This window comes from Vidua macroura, chromosome Z, assembly GCF_024509145.1.
Source record: "Vidua macroura isolate BioBank_ID:100142 chromosome Z, ASM2450914v1, whole genome shotgun sequence".
Taxonomy (NCBI): Eukaryota; Metazoa; Chordata; class Aves; order Passeriformes; family Viduidae; genus Vidua; species Vidua macroura.
In genome coordinates, this window is record NC_071611.1 from 77872525 (window position 1) to 77882278 (window position 9754).

Consider the following 9754-nt stretch of genomic DNA (forward strand, 5'->3'; position numbering starts at 1 on the left):
GCGTAACTTCCTGAGGCACTGCCTGCGGACAGACGCGGCACGGCGCTGGTCTGCCAAGGAGCTCCTGCAGGTAAAATGCAAAGGGGCTGCAGGTGAAAGAGTGTCTAAGGGATGGGCTCCTGCTCCACTGAAGTGCAAGGCATCAGATGAGCCTCCTTCCTCCCAACCTCCACTCCTGATGTTGTTCAAATGAAAACGGTGAGGAATTCTAGTCTGGGCTGGGCTGGGCTGGCAGGGCCCTGTGAAGGTCATCTGGTCCAAGTGTCCTGCAAAGAGCAGGGAGAGATCAGGTTGTTCAGAGCCCCTTCCCACCTGACCTGGAATGTTTGCCCTATCCCTACCCAGGATGGGGCACCTACCAGCTCTAAGGACAACCTGTGCCAGTGTGGCACCATGCTCCAAGTAAACAAGTTCTTCCTTAGATCTAATCTGACTCAATTCCCATTTTATATTATAAATATTATCCCATGTCCTATTGCAACGGAGCCTGTTAAAAAAGGTATTTCCTACTTCCTGAGAATCCCCTTTGAAGTACTGGAACTCAGCAATGAAGTCTCCCTGGGGCCAGTTCTCCTCCAGGCTGAATAGCTCCAGGTCTCTCAGCCTGTCCTCAGAGGAGAGGTGCTCTGTCCTCTGTTTCTGTCACCCTGTTTTGTAATTTGGTGGGGTGCTCCTTTTTATCGAATGGCAAAAGAACTGAAGTAGAGCAATGCAAGGTACACAGTCATGAAATGGTGGTGGAGGAACCCAAGGAAGCCAGTCCTGGCAGAGCAGTCTGGAGAGATTTGGCTGTGGGCAGGAGGGGCTGTGGGGGCTCACTGTGAGCCTCTGAGGGGCCCTGGTTTCTGCCCCCCACCCCACCCTTAGAGGTTTCTGGCACGCAGACAGGGGCAGCTGAAAGGGACTTGTCCCAGCCCCATCTGCTGCCTGGCACGCTCAGGCAGAGGGGAACTGGCCCAGGCTTACTGCCAGGCTGTGTGGCAGAGAGGGAACTGCAGCAGCCAGCGCCACTCGGCTGGCCCTGCTGGGAAGGAAGGTGCCATCCAGCACAGGAGGGGCAGGGCATGGAAAGGTAGACACTGCTCTGTCTCCCTGTGGAAATTAGCACGGTGCCTGTCTCTCAAAGACAGGGACCTATGTGGCTCATTGGAGTTTCCTGAAAGGAAGAAACCCCAGGGACAGAAAGCACCATTTCTAGAGCACGGGCAGGGCAAAAATCCCAGCTAGATGGAGAAACCAGAATAAAGGGATAAGTGGGATTCTGGGCCAGGTTTGCCTGTGATGGCAAGGTTCTGCACAGGATGACAGGGGAGCAGATGTCCCCGTCACTCCTCTTTCTGGGTCTTTCTAAGTACCAGAGGAATCCTGATTGAGTCTGTGAAGCACTGAGCTTGGAAAGTCATGGTTCACTGTTCTTTTTTTTTTTTTTTTCCTGTGGACAGCATCCATTTGTAACATCAGCCAAGCCAGCGTCCACCCTGGTACCACTCATCAACTCAGTGAAGAAGGAGAAGAAGAAGAAGACAAGAATCTAACAGTCAAGATATTATCTCCATAACCAAGTTAGAGTAGGATTGTAGAGTAGGACTCTAGAGTAGGATTATTGAGTTGTTTTGTAGTATAGGTTTATAGAGTAGGATTGGAATTAAATAAAGTTTCTGAAGCATCAACTCATTTGGAAGATTCCCCTCCTTCTGACCCCTTCAGAAAACTCAACATTTCCTTCTGAATTGCCCGGTGTTTTTGATTGGTGCTAAGACACGCTTATGGCTTCTTTGGTATGGTTTGTAAGTGGAGAAGGCTCTTCTTCATTCATCCTCTCCAGACCACACTGCCTTTGGAATACGGCCCACTGGTCCCTTTTGGCACATCTGGGGCACTTCTAGTTGAGGCAGAAATGGCAATGGCATCTGCAGGAAAAACCAAAGGGGGAGTGGGGAAGCCAAACCATCCTGTGCTGATGCAGGCCTTCAGCTGTGACTCGAGAGCATTTGGGCGCTTGCCATTTGGATTTGTATCCCTACGTGCAATGTCTCTGGCTGGAGGAGAGCCTTGCTCAGCTGAGAAAGCAGCAAGATCAGAGAGGGTGCTCTGAAAGGTCTCCTGCGGTTCAGAGCTGTCAGCGACTGTGAGGTGAGAGCGGGCCCGGCCTTGCCCGGGCTGGAGCCGCAGCAGAGCCCCGGCAGAGCCCGGAGCAGCCTGAGCCTCGGCAGAGGCAGGCTGCCAGGAGGCCCTTGTAGCTGCAGGAGGCAGCAGCCCGGCCCTGCGTGCCTCTTCCTGGTGTCATGAATGAGGTGCCATATGTCAAGTTCAATAAACTGCAAGATTTAAACTTTAGCAGCAATTTTAATTGAGGTATAAAAAAATATAAAATAATATTAAAATCAAATATAATGAAGTAGTTACAAATAGAAATTTGGCAGTGGTTCTGATAAAGCATAAGCAAAACCAACCGGGGGACGGGGAGGACCTCTCACCCTGCCGCACGTACAAAAGGCAAAAGAATCCAAGCACAACTTTTATACTGTATGCTAATACATATTCATCAATAGTTCCTGTAAATCTCCTCCCAGTTTTGATTCTTGAAGTCTACGTCACCATATTACACAGCGCATGTTCCCGTTGTTGCTGGGGGGTCTTCTGGACTCTTCAGGGGTCTTCTTGGATGAAGGCCGATGGTCTTCCTGGCTGTCCTCTGAATAACCTGGCAGGTTGCGCATGCACATGGAGCTTGGTGTTACATAAGTAAGCATTATGTTCCTGTTTTGGGTTCTCTATCTGGAATTATATCAACTGCTTTGTCTTCAAGGCTGTTCTTGCCTCAGAAGAAGCTGCCTGGACTTTTATTTGTCTCAATGTCGATTCCACTCTTGGAGGTTTTCCCAACTTTGTCCTTCCCATGGCCGTTTGTGCTAAAATATCTCAATACTCCATCCTGGATCTTATGAACATCTGCGAACATCTGTTTTGTGATGCTAATGACATATCGCTTTCCCCTGTTACTTTTTAACAAATGTTTTCTAAAATATCAATATAGTTACAATTATTAGCACAAATCATCTTCATTTATCACATCTCTATCTGGCTGTGTTTGAAGGTAGAGGGTCAAAGCAAACTCCCTTGCTTCCTCCCTGAGCCCTGCCCAAGAGGAGGATGAAACCAGATGTGCCTGCACTAGAAGTTATGGTAGCTTGTTTATTCAACAGTATAAAATCTGGGCCTTCTCACAGCAAAGTTGGCAGCCTGGCCTGAGGGTGGGCGAACCACATAGGAATTCCCCGTTACTGGGAGTGCTTCTCCAATCCTTTGGTGTGACAGGGCATCCCCAGCTGACGTGTGTGTCAGGACAATGGTCAAGTATTAGGGTAACTGGTGATGTGTCTTTCTTCATCCCTACAGGCAATCTTTTGTAGCAATAATCGGGTGCATTGCTTAGCTTATCCTTCTGTACTTCTTTGCTGCTTTGCCCTACAGGAAATGACACTTCTTCCTTAAGTTGGTGTGGGTGTCTTTGGTGCTGACCCTGCCAGCAAGCCATTCCCTTCAGAATTGGACTCGGTGGATCCCTTCCAACACAGAACGCTCTGTGATTCTGTGATCACTTCTACAAAGTTTGCTCAGAATGACTTTCAGCTAAAACACTTGAAACTATTTGCTGAAATTAGAGTTGGTAGATAGTTCTTGTTGGTAAACAATGGAGGGAGAGAACAGCTTCATGTGGTTTTTTGGGGCGTTGCTCCAATTTTGTGGGTTCTTCCCTCCATTTTGGGATATCGCACCTCTGTTTTGGGGATCTCCACCCAGCAATTTTGGCTTCCACTCCTTCCACTTTGGGGCCCCCCTTTAATTGTGTGCACCCCATCCCCATGTTCCACCCATGCCCAGCATCCCCAGTGTGCACTGAATGGCCAGCAAGGGACTGGGGAATGCTGGGACCCACAGTGATGTCAGCCATCCCTCCTGGTTACACACAGGACTCCTCGGCCCTTTTTGGGCTGCCCTGGAGTGCCAAGGCCACGGTGAGGAAATGTCTTTGCTGCCATGCTGTGCAGGATCTTGCTTGGCTCATTATGGCCTCATGTCCCCTGTGAAAAGAAGTGACAGCACCAGCACCAATCTGTTTTCTCTCTAATTGGAAACAGCTATTCTGAAACAGTCTACAACAGCATTTCAGTTTACATAACACATTATGTTTCTTACTCCATCATGTCACGTGATTAATTTGGGTGAACTAAGTTTTTTCCTAACCAAATTCTGTGTTTGAAAAAAAGAGTCCTTGTTATTAAGGACATATGAGTTTCCCTCATAGCATCAGGTATTACTCCTTTCCTATTAATGAAGTCTTTGAAGATATCCAGTTCATGCCACAAAACATCTTGTTCTTCCTTGTTGCTGTCAGGGATTAATGAATATATAAATCCAGCAAAGTTATCACACTTGTTGCACAGTGCCTTTAAAGTACATTAACTGATGGCAACAGTTCTAATTGTTAATATTTATTGTACCTTGATTACGTAAGTCATTACAAGGTAAAGAGTTCCTCTGGCATTTTATTAACTAAAACTGCTTGCAAGTTAAGCATGCATACACTCACTGGTCTCATATGGTCTCAGTCTCTGCAGATTTCCGAATTACATCGCTCACATTAGTTCTTGCTGGATGACCAGGGCACTGTAGTATGGAGCCAACACACTTCCATACTCTTCCAAGGCATTTAAAGCAGAAAATATTGCACCTATCCTTTCAGATGCTATTTGCTTAAGCCTCACATTTGGCCAGTTCTCACAATTTTTAAACTAAGCCTCACAGTTGGCCAGTTCTCACAATTTTTAAACTAATCTCCCACTTCTCCTCTAATCTAGATAACACTTTATCTTTTGTTCTCATCTTAGATGCATGCTGCACACACTAGCTTTCTTTCTGGATCAGAAATTCACCCATTCCTTATCTTCTCCCTGCTCATTGTGAACAATTTTTGGTTTGGTTGAATTGAATTTTTCCTGCTATCTTTTCCTTCTGGGCATCAGCTGTAGTTAACTTTTTTGTATTTGTACCAGTCCCAAGAAAACCTGGTGCAGTGGTTTCTGACTTTCCCTGATAACAAAGCAAAGAATGTGAATTGCAGATGGCAAAACCCCCACATTTAAAAGACAAACTATGCTGTGCAGCAGAAAGTACAATTCCGCCTGAAGCATCCCTGGTGGGAGGGGTATGTGGTGCCTAGAGAGTTGTGAAGAGAACAAGGAAGGAGGGCAAGGAGTGAGAGTTCTGTACTGCTGTGAGTAGAAAAATAGATTTGATATTTCTCAAAAGAAATATTTAAAAAGTTTGTATATTTTCTGTTTAAGACTGGGGGTTTTAACTGTCAATCCGTTGGGTATTTCTCTTCTTATGTAAGTTAAATAAATCTTTCGTTTTTCAATATAATTTATAATGCACAATATAAATTTTCCATAATGCCCTGATTTCTAAATTCAAATAAGCATATACAAGACAGTCAATGCCAACGTTAATAACAATGCTGTAGCACTACTAGCTGCACTTAATCTCCAACATTGATATACCTAAAATCAGACATCTCTGAAAGATGAGCAGGAGACACCTGATTTCCAGAGATGCTGGATTTTTCGGAGTTTTCACCAAATCAACAGGACACCTAAGTTCTTGTGATCTCTGAAAGTCAAGTCTACCTCAAATCAGATGTTGAACAATAGAAAAAGAAAAGCACTGTAAACCTCTCCAAATTTACCTAGAAGTGGTTTTGCAGTAGAAAACAGCTGAAGTCACTGCATAAAAAGATGCCAAATGACCAAAATCAACTGACCAAAAAAATGGAAGAACTTCCTTCTAGATAACATTCAGCCCTAGCATTTTCAATTAATCTCTTTCAAAACCCACTAATAAAACAGTAAGTTAATTTGCAAGCAGAAGTTTTAATTTAATAATATTCCTTTGAGCAAGTTAGCCAGGGTGTGCAATGCAGAATTTTCTCAGCATCCAGAGCCCAACTGTCCAGAATACCATCTCTTTCAATTTCCTAAATACTACATCCAGCCCTTTTCACACACTTGCTAAAAAGTTCCCTGTTGCTCCAAGAGGTTCTCGGTTAATAGACATGTCAGGGTTATCCGAGTGACACTGTCACCCAGCACAGATGGGTTCTCTTGGGGATATTGGCAGAGTGAGGATAGCACTAAACCATAGGTACAATTCAAACTTTGTTTTCTTAACAGGATGTTATGATTGATACAGAAGAGAATTTATTATTAGAATGGCACAGGATTTCTACAAGCAGAGTCAACATAGTACAATCTGTAACTAGCACAGTAGGGAATTTATAATACAATTTAACTTATAATTTCTCATCACCTGAATCTCTGCAGCTCAGGTCAGATCCCAATCCATGGTTTGCTGTATCAGTATTACAATGACAATCTCGAGGGGCTGGGGAGCCAGAAGTTGCAGGGGCTGCCTGGGAAGTCAGAGCAGGGCCTGGCAGCCAGGACCACCCAGCCATGGCAGCCAGATCAGCCCAGGGTATCAGACACTTCCCTGGGACAACAAAGGGCAGGCTGGGACACGGGACCAGGGTGGAGCTGGCTTGGCCACCAGGCACTCACATAACGTGACTTTGCACACGTATACCAAGCTACTAAGATGCAGGTATGCTCAGATCTGAATCTGTGCCTAGCCTATATAAAGCATGCCCAGGTAATATAAGGGCTAAATAGAAGTAATTTCCTATGTAAACCTACTTTTTTTTTTTTTTTTTTTTTTTTTTTTTTTTTTTTTTTTTTGGAAATGAAATTAAAAACATAATTTATTTTCTATAATGCAACTTACAAAACACATATTTTTTGATGTTGCTGTAAGATAGATGGGAGAGTTAGGTATTCTAAGTGCTGCCACTGCTTAGGTATTCAGACTGAAGATCTTTATGTACACTATGATCAAAAGCAATGCCTGATGGTGTCAAAGGAGAGATTATACCGTGTTTCAGTTGGCTTCAGATAAAGACCATCTTTGTTTACTAACCTTCATTGTAAAAAGATTTTTAAGATTTTAAAGATTTTAAGTAACAGACATATAATGTGAGTTCAAATTAATGTTATATAAAACATCACTGTGTACAGCAAACTGCATCTGCTGCCAACAGAGTAATGGTTTAGCTAGGAAATTGCTAGGTTAAATTCTCATCAAAATCTTGTGTCTGAAGTCAGTGTATTACCCTCTTCACATTAGTTTGTTTAGATCCACTTCTCATCACAGATCTATGATTTAAAGCTCCATCTAGAAATATAAGTCTTGTGCAGCCTTTGCTGTGGAATTCTTAGCAAGTAGAGCTGTTTGAAAACTCTTACAACAGTATATTCAAAAGATTTTTTTTTAATCGAGGAATAAAAATACATTAGAGAGAATATTAGTTTTTAGATAGAATATTAATGCCTCTTTTGAGAAGCTTCCTAATAATTTTTCACCTTTATAAATGCTCAACCACCTTGTAAAACTGTTCTGAAAAGTGTACTTTTTTGTGATGATGATGATTAATAGAAATGAGAACAGATTTTCCCCTTTTTCCAAAAATATCCTAAACTGCTCTCCTATTCAGACAGGTTCCTATTCCTGGATCTTACATAAGGATCCACATTTTGGATACAGAAAGTTAGAAGTTCATTTCCTCATTTCTTATATATACATGTAAGCAAAGATATTGAATAGTCCCACTATTTTTTTGCCAAAGTATGCTATTTGAAGCTGTATTTCTGTTAACAAAATACCACTTTGGTCAAAAAAAGTGGGGGCACATGTCAAGATAAATGGTCTTTTTGTAGACTGTGACTAGGAAGTAACCTCAAAACCTTTTGCTGCAAGCTACTGATGACTGCAATAGGTAAATCTGTTCTGTGCTCCAGAAAATTTCTGCAACATAGGTTTTGTTTTCATCAAAATATTTCAGTGAAACAGTATTCTAGTAGGAAATTACATTCTGGATAAATTAATCTCCCTAGGGAGCACATCAGTTCCCGTTTAAGCAAAGACACAAGCACATGAATGACGGGGATGAAATCCTTCTGCCTTCAGTCGACTCCTAAGCTCACAAGACATGGGATCCCTGCAGTTTTCATGCTGCCTTGATAACATGTTGTAGACACAGAAAGATCTGCTAGCACAGGATCATTCAACTCTCCCTCCTGTCCTCTGTCATTTGCTCACCCTGGAAACTAGAGTTTCTCAATTTAGGAGTGAGGAGTAGTGGAGAAAGCTGTGGGAAGACCTGGGGCATATCTGACCCTGTTGGGAATCACGCTCTTCCCAGCCTTCGTCCTGGAGTCGTTGCTGAACTCTCTGGATGCCTTGAGGGCACTGAAGGGTTGCGGCTCAGTTCAGTTCAGCAGTGATGTGGGAAACGGATTTGTAGAGACAAAGACCAAGTTCTGCACTGTGGCAAGTGAGCACCTGAGAGAGGTTGTTTTACAAGGACAGAACTGATCAAAAGGCTTTTTCCTTGATGTCTCAAAAATCAATAAGAACTGAAGTAAGGGAAGTGGAAAAGACAGAGAAGTAAGGAATGATGTGTCAGTAGATGATAGGAGAGGTTCCAGAAATGGGGCAGAGGCAATCACCCACATCAGCAGCCAAAGGTCTGGGGAACTATCAATGGATCAGTGTATCCAGGAGTGTGCAGTAGAGCAAGAAATGCCCATTTTCACTGCAGTTAATTTATTAAACAAATATCTCTCAATAGAATTTGACATCAGTCTTACTTCCCTAAATGTGTATAAATACATAACTTACTTCATGGCAACATTAATGATCACAGCAGCCAACAGCTGTCTGCTTACAAATTTACTATAATGCTTAAACCCCTACATACTGGAATTCCTTTTTTTTTTTTTTTTTCTTTTTTAATAATCAAGGAACTGAAAAGAGAACTAAATCTTGTGCTCTTTCATTAACTTGGTCTTGAAGAATTGGCTCACCAGTGATCCTTGCATCATATTTCAACAGCTACGAAGTCTTACAGCACTTAAAATCTTTAAAAAATCCCAAACAAACAAAAACCAGAAAGACTAATTATTTTGCAGCCAAACCTGACACAATCGAACACAGTACAGAATCGATAATACTGTTTCACTAACTTCCTTTGCAGTTCTTTTTCTGGTAGAACTGGCATCTTTTGTGGAACATAAGAGTGTTTACAAGAGAGAAAATGTTCTGCAAACTGAAAAGAAGCCAGCAAAAGTGCCTCTAGGGAGGGTAAAATAAGAATACCTAATTGTATTTAAACATGCAGATGTATTTTTGCATAAAACTGTGCTGCTTCTTAATTCTTCTTATAAAAAATACATGGGTATTTGGACATATGTTAATACAAGGAAATCATTCTTATTCCAGGGGTTATTTGTTTCGAGTCAACATTAGCCCGAAGGTATTTCTGAGGCCAATCATGAAAACGGAATTTTTAAATCCTTACAGATTGTTATTTTTAATATGAAAAACCACAGCTAGTGATTTTTATTAAGAGAATACGTATAAAGAATAAAACCTCCATGTCTAAGAGCCTGGGTAAGCACAATTCTTTGCTTATTCATATTCTGAGTGCAGACTGCAACTCAGTATTTAGCAGGGCTGCAGCAGGCAGTGCATGCCTGACCACACTCTCCTCTTTTTTCACCCTTCTAATAGCATTGGACAGTCAAAAAAGCAGCGAAAGAAGAAAGGCATGTATTAAGGAATTTGTTATGCAGGATGC

The 9754-nt window shown here is 42.5% G+C and overlaps 1 long non-coding RNA gene across 1 annotated transcript; it reads left to right on the forward strand.

The window, feature by feature from the left end:
- Nucleotides 1–2: 2 nt before the first annotated feature.
- LOC128821623 (uncharacterized) lies at nt 3–1670 on the forward strand. The gene is made up of 2 exons (XR_008441165.1): nt 3–70; nt 1443–1670. It is a non-coding gene; the product is annotated as an uncharacterized LOC128821623 (long non-coding RNA).
- Nucleotides 1671–9754: the final 8084 nt, after the last annotated feature.